Here is a 14,880-nt window from a genome sequence, read left to right as displayed (position 1 = left end):
TTGGTTAATGTCTATGGAGTGAATATTTTTCATGAAAATATTATTATATATGGGACTTTAAAACATATTATGGCAGGTATAAATTGATTCAAATGTTTGTGTTTTGGTTTGTTTGATTGTGCATAATCATAAATAAGATCAAGTTTTAAGTGGTGACTAGGCACTGAGTTGAAATTCTAAGGAATATGGAATTCGGATTTTTCATATAACTCATTTGGTTGATCAATCTTTGATATGACTAACACTTTCGACAAAATCATTGCTTATGTTTTATTTGTTTAGTTTTTAGTTTTTATTAGTGGTTTTGCTAAGGGACTAGCAAAGTTTAAGTTTAGGGGAATTTGATAAGGGTATTTTGGATATTATATTTGTTATCATTTTTCACTTAGATAATGTTCATTTCAAGTGTTTTAGGTGTTCTTAGATTTGTTTTAGGAGTCTTTGATTTTAAAACCATAAAATATTTTATAAGGTATTACTAACGAATTTGATATAATTTTGTGGTTATGAATGGATGTGTAATAATAGGACTCGATAAAATGAAGTTTGGAACAAGTTTGAAGTGTTTTAAAAGTCCCTAAACCTGATGTTCAAGCTTAAAGTTGAAGATTACGAAGAAAAAAACATGGAAGCAGAATTTGGTCTGTGGCCGCGGCCACCAACATTTACTGGTCGCGGCCTGGGAGTCAGAGAGTAGAGGCCACGGCCTCCGTGCAAATATGGCCCAGGAATTCCTCGTGGCCCGGGCACCAGGAATCACTCTAGCTGCGGCCGTGCGAAATTTTTTTTCTTAAAATTTCAATTTTAAATGTAATTTTTTGTGGGATATAAAAGGGATTAGGGCTAACTTTTATAATAACTTTGGATTGTGAATTTTAGAGGCTACAGCAGCAGAGGAGGAGAAAAGACATCAACATAAACATTCTTCAATCTAGTTTTTCTTTCTTCTCAAAACTCTTTTATTTTCATTGAATATTTATGTTTATGAATATGAATATAATTATGGAGTAGTTTCCTTTATAGTTGAGAGTTATTTCAAAACCCTACACATGAGATCTTGAATGCATTGAAGAATTTTATTCCTTCTATTCCCTTTATATTAAATTGCTTCTATATTTGTATTTGAATGTTATGAATCTTGTAAAATCTTGCACACCCTCAAGCCAATGGGCAAGTCGAAGCAGTGAGTAAAACACTTAAAGATACTCTGAAGAAAAGACTTGAAGACGCTAAAGGAGCATGGCCAGAACAGCTGCCTGAAGTACTTTGGTCGTATAGAACGTCTCATCGGACAGCAAGTTCTGTCGTTACCATAACGACTACGGACATGATACAAATGAATGCAACCAGCTGAAGGATGAAATCGAGTTCCTTATTAGACAAGGACACTTGAGAAGATATGTACGGGCCTCGGGAAATTCCCAATGAGAAGCTCTAGTTGGCAACGAGCATGCGCCCACACGCCAACGCTCACCACCTTTGCAGCCTGACCCCGTAGCTGGCACTTTACTCACCATCTGTGGAGGCCCGCACCTCGTGGGAAGCAGTGGAAAGGTGAGGGAACGATATGCTCGGACCCTACGTCACGACCAGGACATCGAGATGATGACTGTGGAGGACAGGGCATCGAAGAAGGCTCAGTCAGAGGATGGTGAGATAACCTTCTCTGATAGCGACGCCCAGCATGTCCGGTTCCCACATTTCGATCCGTTGGTCATGGACGTTCAAATCGCCAATATGATGTTGAAAAGAGTACTAGTTGATACAGGAAGTTCAGTGAACATCCTATACAAATCTTCGCTGGAACGCATGAAGTTATCCGTTAAGGACTTGGAACCCTGCAACCAGACAATTTATGGCTTCTCAGGCGAGGGACTCGCCCCAGCAGGGTCAATCAGACTTCCAGTCACAGTAGGTACAGCACCTGCTACCAGGAAATTACTCGCTACTTTCATAGTAGTCGATTGTCCTTCGGCATACAATGCTGTTATTTGAAGGCCCATACTGGTTGATCTTCGGGCCGTCACCTCAGTATGGCATTTGGCCATGAAATTCCTGACAGACGCAGGGGTAGGACACGTGTTGGGAAACTAGAGGGAAGCCAGGGAGTTCTATAATGCCTCAGTCACAAAGGCGAAGAAGGGAACGTCGAAGAGCACTCCCACAGATAGGTTGCAGATGGCTATTGATACACAAGCCCATTCCGGTGATGGAGTCACCAAATAAGGTGTTGCCCAAAGTGAGGATAGAGATTTAGATCCTCGCTTTGGGGATTTTGAGGAAAATGTCGGACCCGTCGAGGACCTGGAAGAGGTCTAACTTGATGAAAAAGACCCAACCAAAATCGTAAAGGTCGACAAGAATTTAGAAGCAACCACGAAGCATGTACTGGTGGAATTTTTGCGAAAGAACCAGGAAGTCTTTGCCTAGTCACACAAAGACATGGCTGGGATAGATCCTGCAGTTATCAGCCATGTCCTGAACGTTGACAAGAGTTTTCCGCCCGTGCAACAAAAAAGAAGGCTGCTCAATAAGGATAGATCGAAAGCCTTAAAAGAAGAAGTTGAAAGATTAAAGGAGAATGGGTTCATCAGGATGGCATTTTATCCATCGTGGGTTTCTAATCTAGTACTGGTTCCCAAGCCTAACGGCAAATGGCGAACCTGTGTGGATTTCACAGACCATAATAAAGCATGCCCAAAGGATTGCTTCCCACACCCAAGGATCGGCCAGCTGGTCGATGCAACTGCAGGACACGAGATCCTCTCCTTCATGGATGCATACTTAGGATACAATCAGATTAGTAAGCATCCCCCTGACGAGGATCACACCAGCTTTCGGACCGATACGGGGTTGTACTGTTATAAAGTAATGCCCTTCGGACTGAAAAATGCAGGTGCAACTTACCAGCGATTGGTTAACCACATGTTTAAGGAGTTGATAGGAGTAAACATGGAGGTGTATGTGGGCGATATGCTGGTAAAGTCAAAAAAAGTAGAAGGACATGTGAAGGATTTACAAGAATGTTTCGATGTGTTAAAAAAGTACCAAATGAAACTAAATCCTCTCAAATGTTCCTTCGGAGTCGGATCAGGGAAATTTTTGGGGTTCATCGTTAATTCAAGAGGAATTGAGGCCAACCCCGACAAGATAAAAGCCCTGATCGACATGAAATCGCCAAAAAAGATCAAGGATGTGCAAAGTTTAACTGGAAGAATTGCTGCACTAAGTAGATTCATTTCCAAATCGACGGATAAATGCATCCCTTTCTTTAATCTACTTAGAGGCAACAAGAAATTTGAATGGACAAGAGACTGCGAGCAGGCTTTCCAAGCCCTAAAGGCTCATATGGCACAGCCTCCTATTTTATCAAAGCCTATCGAAGGAGAAACTTTGTTCATCTACCTGGCGATCACCGAAGTTGCTGCTAGTGCGGTACTGGTACGAGAAGGAGAAGGCGTACAAAAGGAGGTTTACTATGTAAGCAAGAGGCTAATCGAAGCAGAGTTGAGGTATCCTCCAATCGAGAGGTTAGCCTATTGTTTAATCTTGGCCTCAAGGAAACTACATCCTTACTTCCAAGCCCATCCCATTACAGTCTTAACTGACCAGCCCCTTCGACAAGTTCTGCAAAAGCCTGAGGCGGCTGGACGCTTATTAAAATGGGTAGTCGAACTCGGGCAGTTCGATATTACATATTCACCGCGAGCAGTAGTAAAAGGACAAGTCTTGGTTGATCTTATTGCTGAGTTCACTGAGCTCCCAGACAATGAACAGTGCGAAGAGTCTAGTGCGCCTGAGCCCCAGGATGAAGCTCCTTCGTGGAAGTTATTCACAGATGGATCGTCCAACGAATCTCACGCAGGAGCGGGAGTGATATTGATAACGCTAGAAGGGCATCGATGTCATTGCACTATTAGGTTCGACTTCATTGCGTCAAATAATGAAGCCGAATATGAAGCACTCCTCGCTGGGTTAAGATTGGCAAAAGACATGAGTATAAAGGTGCTGGATATTTACAGTGATTCACAGCTGGTAGTGAATCACGTCCTAGGGGTATATCAAGCACGAGGCCTCAAAATGGTGGCCTACTTAAATAAAACTAAAGATCTGTTGGGTCAGTTTGAGAAGTATACCCTCCAGCAAATACCTCGGGATCAGAATTTGAACGCAGGTGCTTTAGCCAAACTCGCAAGCGCGATAGATGCTGGCACTTTGAATATTGTGCCAGTAGAAAGATTGTGCGAGCCGAGCATACGAGCGGATGAAACTAGTATGGAAATCCGGATGGAGGATACATGGATGGCACCTTACTTGGAGTATCTTACAAATGGTGTACTACCAGCAGATAGAAACAAAGCCAGAACTCTCCAAAGACAAGCTGCTAGGTATATACTGGTCAATGGTGCTCTTTACCGACGAGGATATTCCATGCCATTGCTTAGATGTATTACACTGGAAAAGGCTAAAGAGCTGATGAGGGAAGTACATGAAGGCTTATGCGGGGATCACGCTGGGGGGCAAAGCTTGTCAAAAAAGATTCTGAGGCAGGGTTACTTCTGGCCGACTATGAACGAAGACTCAATGGATTTTGTGCGAAAATGCGATAAGTGTCAGAGATTTTCCAAGATCCCACACGCAGCTCCCAATGAGTTAAAGCAGATGCAGAGTCCTTGGCCTTTCGCAGTATGGGGTATAGACTTGATTGGATCCCTGCCAACGGGAAAGGGTGGAGTGAAGTACGCAGTCGTGGTAGTCGACTACTTCACCAAATGGGCTGAAGCTGAGCCACTTGCTACCATAACGACCAAGAAAGTTCTTGACTTTTTCATCAAGAACATTGTTTGCCGATATGGTTTTCCTCGAAAAATTGTCTCAAACAACGGCACCTAGTTTGACAATGACTTCTTCACAGACTTCTGCGAAAGACATGGAATCGTCAAAAGCTTTTCTTCAGTCGCACACCCACAACCCAATGGGAAAGTCGAAGCAGTGAGTAAAACACTTAAAGATACTCTGAAGAAAAGACTTGAAGACGCTAAAGGAGCATGGCCAGAACAGCTGCCTGAAGTACTTTGGTCGTATAGAACTTCTCATCGGACAGCAATAGGCCATACCCCGTTCTCCTTAGCATACGGGTATGAAGCTATGTTGCATGTCGAGTTAGATCCACCTTCACATCGAATAATAACATACGACCAAGACCAGAATAGCCAACTGATGATGGAGTCCCTAGACTCACTTGAAGAGAAATGGAAAAGAGCCCAACTCCGAGTAGCTGCATACCAGCATAAAGTCGCCTGGTATTTTAACTCAAAAGTGAAAGAAAGAAAGTTCAACGTCGGAGACCTAGTACTACGACGAGTTTTCTTAAACACCCGCGACCCAACTGCTGCAGTGCTCGGACCAAACTGGGAAGGACCTTACCAGATTGAGGAAGTCCTTCATCCAGGCACATACAAGCTTGCACGCTTAAACAGAGATCTCGTTCCATGCTATTGGAACGGAGAACACCTGCGCAAGTATTACCAATAAACAGTCCTTTTTAAAGGAATGGCTTGTATTAATTTTTACTTTTTACAAGTTTCGAAAAAGGGTTAGCCACGTTGTATGGCTAATCGCTTATAAATGTAAGATCTTTTTAAGATCACTCGTAAAGACATGTTTAGTCCATTTTTAATACGAGATTATAAGAGACTGTGCGCAGCCAGTCATTCTTGCCAACCTTTGTAAAATTTATTTTTACAAGTATTTCTTCATTACGTGTGTTGTTTTGCTGTATTATAAGTGTTACGTTTCCTACCGAGCAGTAATGTTCGCACAGGTCGTGGTCAAGGAAAGTGACCAAGGACCTAAAGCTCCTCGATCACTTGGGGGGCATATAAGGTACATCGATAGCAAAGCATACCAATAGGTATGTAAACACATGAACAAAATGAGTGAAAGCATGCTACGGTACTTAGAGTATTTTTCAAAATTTATATTTTGTTAAATCAAGCCAAAGTACTATGCTAAGTTTGGTCATGCGAACAGATGTTATAATAGACAAAAATATTATAATATCAAAATGCATTCTTTTACACCGCGAGCAGTACTGCTCGGATGTAATTGTTTAATTAAAAGTAAAAAGCTGCCCTTGCAACAATAAAAACCAATTGTCTTTACAAAACGACCCGTGGGCCATAAAAATGAAAAAAAAAGAAAAAAAAAATACTTTTAAGGAACAGGAGGGTCATGAGGATTGGGAGGAGTGCCTTGGTCAGCCGAAGGACCAGCTTCAGCATTAGCGCCAGGCACTTTGGCCTTCTCTTCTTCTTCCAGCCGGATGGCGCACTGCGCCATCAGAGTCCTCTTCAATCGCTCGAACAGGTAGTTGAAGTTGGCCTCCCGGTTGTGCTTCCAGAGTTCATAGAAGCAAAGGTGAGTGGCCTCCTTGTACTTCTTCAAATTCTTGGCCCCGTCCTCCTCGAGCTCCTGCACTCGCTTTTCAAGCTCCCTCGTCTCCTGCCTGCTGGCAATCAGATCAAGCTCAAGCTGCTTACATTCTTGGGTGTTGAGACTGGCACTTTCCCTGAATATTTCCCGGGAGTCGTTGGCTTTCTTCAAGGCATCTTGGGCGTCCAGAAGCTCCTTGGTGAGTGTAGCTTGGTCCTCGCACAGTTTTTCGGTCTATTTGGACAGCTCCTTATTCTCCTCGAGCAGCTTGTTGTAGTCAGCCTCAAATGCTTGCTTAGTCTGGGCAAGCCTGGAGTCGAAGTTCTTTCCCCGAGAAACCAACGCCCCAACACGGCGCCAGCCAGCAGTTAAAGTTAGCAGCCCCTAATGACAAAGAATGAGATAAAGTAAGGAAAAGAAATCAGACATAAATGATAAAGTAGCAGGAGATAACTTACGCTAACTATCTCATTCAACCCTCTGTTGATGACTTGATCAGCCTCCATTGAGGCAGTTTCAGTAATGGCGGCCTGGCTGCGTCTGTGCTTCGAGAGCTTGTATATCCTCTCCCTGGCTGAGCTGACCACGAAGCTAGGCAGGGAGCCTTCGGGCAAGTTGTCCAATGCCTCCTTGTCGGCAGCCTTAAAAGAAGGCTGTGGATTAATAGGAGTGGGAGTCTTCTGCTCGGAAGAGGGCAAAGGTGGTGAGTTCTCCTTGGAGGGGGCGGTGGCTGGAGCATCGTCTGTTCGACCCTACTACGATGGGGTCTTGCTGCTTTCCCCTCGAGCCCTCTTGCTATCCTTCTTCGGGATAGAAGAGGCAGCGGCAGCCTGATAGTGCTCAAAGACGTCCTCGGAGTCCATACCTGCACCAAAGGAAGCAACACAAGCAGTAAGACTAAATGGTCATGCAGGATAAAAGAATAGAAGTAAAAGGATTATAAGTAAAGTACCCGCGCTACAACTACTGGTCGTAACATTATTTACTGAACTACCTAGTTCCTGGAAGAAATTTGAATTTAAGGAGGGAGCATTCCTAAAATTGCCATCCCCATCAAATAGATGAGAGGGAATTGGCAAATGATTTAAAATCGAGATTATTGTACCGTTTTCATCCGATGAGTCGTCAGAAAGATCGGTTGGCTCAGCAGCCTTTTGTTTTCCTTTGCCCTTGGGGGCCAAGGGTTTATCTGCACAACGAGGGATGGCAGGTTCTCTGATTGTAACCCCAATTGGTCTCCTCTGCGGAGGAGATGCTTGGGGTTGCTACTCGGGTTCCACTTCGGCTTAGGCGTTCTCCGCCGAAGGTTCGCTCGTCGCTGGTTGAGGATTCTAGAGGACCAGCCTAAGGTTAGTCTCAGTAACTAAATTTTTGACACTCTTATCAGCATTCGGCATGCTGGCTAAGAGTGCCGCCCTTGACTCCATCCCTGGTGTTGGGGTTGGACGTAACCATGGGCCTGGAACACAGTGGAATGTCAAGACATTGTGGCAGAAAAACACTAAGCGAAGAAGCTAGTGGCGTAAGAATTTTTACCTCCTCGGGTGAAGGCCAGGTTGTCTGCGGCTAAGTTGGGAGTAAGGAAGTATTCCTGATGATACCTCCCCACGTTGGAGATGTGAGTAGTGTCGGATAAGAAAGTGCACCCAGTTTCTTGATGACAAAAGTGGAAGAACCTCGTGCCTTCTTGATTAGGGCTGGACTTAAGGTCAAAGAGAAAGTTGACCTCGTGGGGAGTGGGCTCTGGCCATTTTTTGAGTTTGTAAAGGATATAGAGTGTGGCCAACATTCTATATCCATTTGGGGTGATTTGAAAGGGGGCAACTCCAAAGTAATTTGCCACCCCCTGAAAGAACGAGTGAAGAGGCAAATTGGCACCTGCCTCAATCTGAAACTGTGACCAGGCGCTGTAGGCCCCGCCTGGCAGGTTGGCCCTCTGGTTGATAGAAGGTTTGACCAGGGTCACCCCTGTCAGCTTATACTTATTTAAGTAGTTGGCGATCATCTGCATCGTCACTCTACTTTGGGGAACAACATGCCACTCGACATCCGGCTGAGAAGCGTGTTGAGGATGGGCATGCCTTTGTACATTGGCATCAGGAGCATTTTCACCTCGACCACTGGTCGAGGGGGAATCAGTAGTAGGCTGGCCTGAGGAGTTAAGGATTTTTCTTTTTTGAGCTTTTGTTTTTGTTCGAGCCATTCTTTGGGTTGGGATTGGAGAAGGGTTTGGGCTAGGGTGAGAGAAAGGGATATCTGGTATCAGAGTAGAGGGGTTTTCTTCGCCTTCAAGCAGCTGAGCTAGGAGGTCGTCTTCAATGGGTCTTTCTCCTCCCCAAGGGTCTTGCATATGAACTGCAAACAGACAAAGCAGAAGATAAGACACATAGCCTGCGGAGTTACGAGGGAGATTGGGATAACGTTGCTCACGTCTATTGACCAGCAGCATCCTACCCATACACTAAGTTTGGTGCTAGCAGTTTGAAAAATGGATCAAAAAGGAAATAAAATGTTTTTTGAAAAGGAACTTTTTCAACTCCTAAAGGGCGGGAAAAAACCCAGTTTTTTCAACTAGCTTAAAGATTGAATTTTTACGTCGATCTTATGCCCTAAACCTATGATCCTTACTATCGAACTAGCTCCTAACTTATATAAAGCAGAAATACACTCTCTTACCAAGCATCAGATGGTTTATACAAAAATCCTCATAATTTCTACTCAAGAACGCAGGAAATCATAGAGCACAGTAACAACATGCATGGCATAATGAAGAGTTTAAAAGACGAAGTGATTACCTGGGCAAAGATGGAGATTCAGAAATATAAAAAAATTTGAGTCAAAAAGATCTTCGGCAGGACGTCTGAATGGTTTCGAAATTCTGGGCTCTGAAGCAAAGTTCTTGAAGTTCTTGATTGGAATAGTGAGTAAAGAATTATAAGAAAGATAAAGAGGTTACTTATAGGGGCTGAAGTATGGCAAAAAGTGGCAATCATGACTTTCCTATTTTCGAAACGTGGGGGAGTGTATAAGCCGTCAAATTGATTTCTTGAAAACCGAAAAGGCTTGATTAGACATAATTATGTCACGGTTTTCAAAAACGCACGAGGATTCTGACAGATTTCGTGGGGCATATGAACGGTTGTTTCCCTAAAGTTTCTTTATTGCTGGTCGCACTAAACAAACTTGGGGGGCAAATGTTATCCAAAAAACAGGCATGGATGACATGGCAGACATTTAGTACACGTGGCTGACATCTGGCAGAAGCCTTGCTCGACCATCGACTAGAAAGATGTCTATGGCACAACGCTCAATGGTTATATACGACCAGCTTGGTCGTATACTCATTATATTTGGAGAAAATCTTATGCAGTTATGATCATATCCGAAATTATCTCCCATGATTTCCTGAGTATCCGATTATTTAGGAAAGAATATCTGTAACAAATTAATGTAATCTTCCTTGAGCCTATAAATAGAGAAAGATAGCTCAAGGAAGGGACTTTTAGCTTTCTAATTATCTGAGATTAGAATTTTACGAGTGTATTAGAGCTATCATATTTGGTATATTGTTTTGTTCTTCAAAGGTTGGTGAAACTTGTTGAACCCTAGTTCTTTGATCACTCCATTGAAATATTATATCAATAACAGCTCAAGTGGACGTAGGTTATTACCAGATTCTGGGGCCGAACCACTATAAATTCTTGTGTGCTTTATTGTTTTTGTCATTATTCTCATTTCAACATATCTGTCCACATCAAGCATTTTTGACTCCGTGTCAGTTGACCAAAATCAGGGTCAACAAGCGTTGGTTGCAGGAAGGGGTAACCAAGCCCGGACCTCCTTGATCTATCTGTTTACCCTAGTGAGATGGCTCCTTAATTGGGCATTCTCCATCTCAACGGCTGTTAGATATCCTGCATTAGCATTTGGTGGGAGTGACGTTGAACTCCCAACGTCATCTTGGCCCACCGATTGCTTCCCAGGACGTTGTTAAACATCTGGGCCCTTTTTAGTGGGAACGACTGTATGATGTGCCTCTTGCCCACCAGGCTGTTCCATTTCATTGTCATGCATCAATCGAGTAACCACTATGATGAACGTCGAATGAAATTTGTAAAACACTAATTTTATCTCAATAAAAGCACCAAACTGTTGATGCAGTTTTTCGCCAACGGTAGATTTAGAAATCTAAAAAGAGTATTAGTGCTTATTTGCAAACTGTAATGAACTTATATGAACCTTTTCTCACACACGCAATTTTACGTGGTTCCGTAGTTAAAATCTACCTAGTTCACGAGACAATATTATTGCTTTTCTCTCACAATTTCTGCAGAGTTCCAGTAATACAAAAAGGTTGTCCCTTTTCCTGTCCATTATCCATGATATTTAAAGTAGAATTTTCTGGACAAGTTTGAGTAACCGTGTGCATAAATATGGTATACATGTAATACAGATAATTCCCATTTACATAGGGATATGATTTCCTAACAGAATATACTCCTGTTATCTCGGACATTAAATAATAAATGTGCAATATAACCTGGACATTAATGAGTGTATAGAATGCCTCCGAGTCTCTTGGGATCCTTCAGTATGCATCATGACCAAGTTTCTACGAGCTGAACATATTCAAAGCGATTGTGTCTCGAACTGGACCGCCATCCTAAGAGGCGACCTGCCAATTACCTGAATGCCGTGCTGTCAAGTCCTAACTCGAGCTGCTCACATCATCATTAGCTAGATGTTCTACTCATGTGCTTTTTTCAGATATTCATCTGCCAACTGTACCCCTAGCTGAGTGATTAAACTCGTGCTAATTTTTAGGGTGCAATAATAATCTCGTGTTGTCACTGCCAAATTAAAAAACTAGAACAAACATAAACAAAAACAAAAATTAATTAATTAATTAATCAAAATAGTTGATCCATGTATACTACTTTACACTATGATTTTCTCTATTTTTATTTGATTTCTATTATTAATTTTCTTTTAAATATTATTATAATGTATATACATATGTCATATAGCCATGTAAATATATATCTATGTCAATATTGTATTTAGATGTCATATATATGGAGATTATTGATATAAATATTTATATATATTATAAAACTATAATTCATTCTATTATATATATATGTATATATATTTTTTAAAAGTGAATGAATTTTTATTAAATTTATAGACAATATTTTGTCCTAATTTTTTTAATATATTTATGTCATACATTATATTAAATATTTTTTATTTATTTAAAATTTATATGATAATTAAATAATATAATAAAAATAAATATATGTCTGAATAAGTATATTTATAACTTTAAAATTAAGTAAACATGCATTGTACGTTGTTTCTACCTAATAAATGTAAAATGGGTATGAATTAATCAGTTCTTAAAAATGAATTACATGAAAATTCAAGTTTTCGTTTCATATCATTTTCATAAGTTCTATACTTTCTAAATAAAAAATTGTAGTCTGTATAATACAAATTGTATTTCTTCATTCAAAGCACAATAAAAAGACATAAAAAAAAACTTTTACACAAACAAAACTTAAATATTATTTCCTAAAACAATTATAATAAAAAATGAAAACGAAAAAGTTACTCTAAAAATAATAATAATAATGAACACAATTCAATAAAACAAAATATAGAAATGTAGATGTACTTTTTATGAGCGCTACTTCTTTTATGTACTTTTTTTTTCAGTCATCCATACCTGATCTAAGATAATAGATTATTTGACTAAGTCTTAGCATAACGCGTACCACAAAAATGATTTAATACGGCAATCGCCGTAAGATTTGAATTCAAATGTCAACAAGTAAATTAGTATTAAAATTAAATAACAATATTACACATTATATAATGCATATGTGACGATTTTACAAATATTAAGGAGTATTCTAATCACGCACCTAAATTTAAAATATATATTGTCTATATATATATATAAATATTGGACAATTTTTTTTTTTTATAGGGGCTTCACTTTAAGTCCTACCAGTAGGGCTTTAAATATTTCTCGACCTGTGAATAGTTTTCGGCGCGATTTTTTTTAAGACCATGTATATTGTAGCTATTTAGAGCATCCTGTAAATTTTCAGAAAATTCTGAATAGTTTACAGTACCGAAAATTAGGTTCAAACATGTTGTTTTCCACCCACATAAAAAAAATTAGTCACGCGTGCAACAATATGTTTGAACCTAATTTTCGGTACTGTAAACTATTTGGAATTTGCAGGATGCTCTAAATAGCTACAATATACACGGTTATAAAAAAAATCACGCAAAAAATTGTTTACGGGTTGTAAATACTAAGAACCCTACCGATAAGATAAGAGTTAGATTGAAACCCCTAATAGAGAATTTCTCCGTAAATATATAAATATATATATATATATATATATAAAAGGGAAATATGTCCTACCTCAAATTCTCTCACACACATTCAACTAGAATGGCTCAAAATTTAAGATCTTTCTATAATATCATTATTCATTATTTAGTCAAGTGAAATCATTGGCAATTTGTCATCATTGTTCTTTCTCTAAACCATAAAAGTTAAAACGACAAGATATGCCTGGAAATACAGGTGTAGCTTTCACTGTTACTTTTAGCCGTCTTTGAAGAAAAACAAGAGCAGTTGATCAAAACTAAAGGAAAGTGGCTAAAAATATGACTAATTTTGAGAGAATAAAACTACCTGGTTTTAAAGTATTTTTTGACTAAACATTAAATCCTATAATATTTCGAATATAGATAATGAACAACGTAATAAAAGACAAGAAAATTGAGTCTGTATAGTATATATGTTTTCACATAGCAAATATTGTCATTATTAAAGGAGTTTGATGAAAATGTAACATCGAAGAAATATTAGCAGTTTGTTGCGAATATATAAATCGAAAAGGTGTAACCGATATAAATTTAGGTACCCAAAAGAAAGAGAAATCTATTATCCAATAACAACATATCCAAGGAATAAAAATCAAATGCAAAAGATATGTCATATATACGTTATTAGTAATGTAATTACTTCCGCATTAAGTTAGTCTACAGCTGTCAGCTTGGTAGAGTTTATTTCATTTGCTAAATTAGTTTGTAGCAAGTAATGAAAAGAATAATTAGAGGGTGTTTAATATCTTAATTAAAAAGTTATTTTTTGAAAATAAATTGGGGTGTTGGTATTATTTTCAGAAAACAATTTTTAAAATTAAAGTTATAAAAAACGGAAAATTTTAAGAATATCACAAAGTTGTTTTTAGTTGTTCTCAAATATTTTTTGTTTATTTTTTTCTCTCACATCACTTTTTTAATTATTATTATCTAACATCATTTATTGTCACATCATTTTCTCAATCATTAGTTTCTCTCTCTTCACTTTCTCTCACATCACTTTCTTTCTCTTTATTTTCTCTCTCATCACTTTCTCTCTAGCTATTTTCTCTCTTCTCACTTTCTATATTTTCATTTTCTCTTTCATCATTTTCTATCTCCTTATTTTCTCTTGCATCACTTATTATGTCATCATTTTCTCTCTCATCACTTAATATATCATCATTTTCTCTCTCATCATTTTTTCTCTCTCCCCATTTCTTCTCTCATCACTTTCTCTCTACTCACTTCTCTCTCTTCACTTTCTTTCTCATCACATTCTCTCTCATTTTTTCTTGGATCAATTTCTCTCTTCTCAATTTCTATTTCTTCAAATTTTCTCTCCTTACTTTCTCACTTCTTATTTTTCATCATTTTTTTTCAAATTATTTTATCTCATTATTTATTACAAACTTTTAAAATATTTTTCTCTTTGTAAATATATTTGTTAATTTTTTATTTAAGATTTAAAAAAAATAAAACTAAAAATTATTTTTAGAAAACATTAACCAAACACCCCTTGTTTTTTGAAAATTACAAAAACAGTTTTCTGTTCTCATTTATGAGAACACAACTTTGAAAACAAAAAACTGAAAACAATGCCAAATAAGCCCTAAGGGCTAAAAAAACTTTTCTCATTTCCTTATTTCATTTTCCTATTTCGTTACTTTCTCAAATTGCTATCAAAGTTAGGTTTATTTTTTCTTCCGCTTTCGTGTTTCTCTCTTTGTAGTCATGGCTTCTTCTTCAAGCATGGGTACTGTAGATCCTTCTTCATCTTCGTCTGCTATTGTTCCAGATCCAGTCAATGTGAATGTAATTCCAGTTCAGATGGCTCCTTTGATTCATCGCTTAGATAGGAACAATTATTTTTACTGGAGGTCTCAGGTGGTGTCAATTGTTAGTGCGCATCAGTTGGAAGGTTTTCTTTATGGTTCTCGAGTTCAACCTCTACCTACAATGGTGGATCCGGCTGCTATTGACATGATGAATTCAAATCGGGAATTTCTCAACTGGATTTGACTTGACCAGTTTCTCATGAGTTGGCTCTTCAACTCG

The sequence above is a fragment of the Humulus lupulus genome, chromosome 4, assembly GCF_963169125.1.
Source record: "Humulus lupulus chromosome 4, drHumLupu1.1, whole genome shotgun sequence".
In the NCBI taxonomy this organism is placed as follows: domain Eukaryota; kingdom Viridiplantae; phylum Streptophyta; class Magnoliopsida; order Rosales; family Cannabaceae; genus Humulus; species Humulus lupulus.
The sequence above is the reverse complement of the archived record's forward strand: the minus strand, read 5'-3'. Positions refer to the sequence as shown.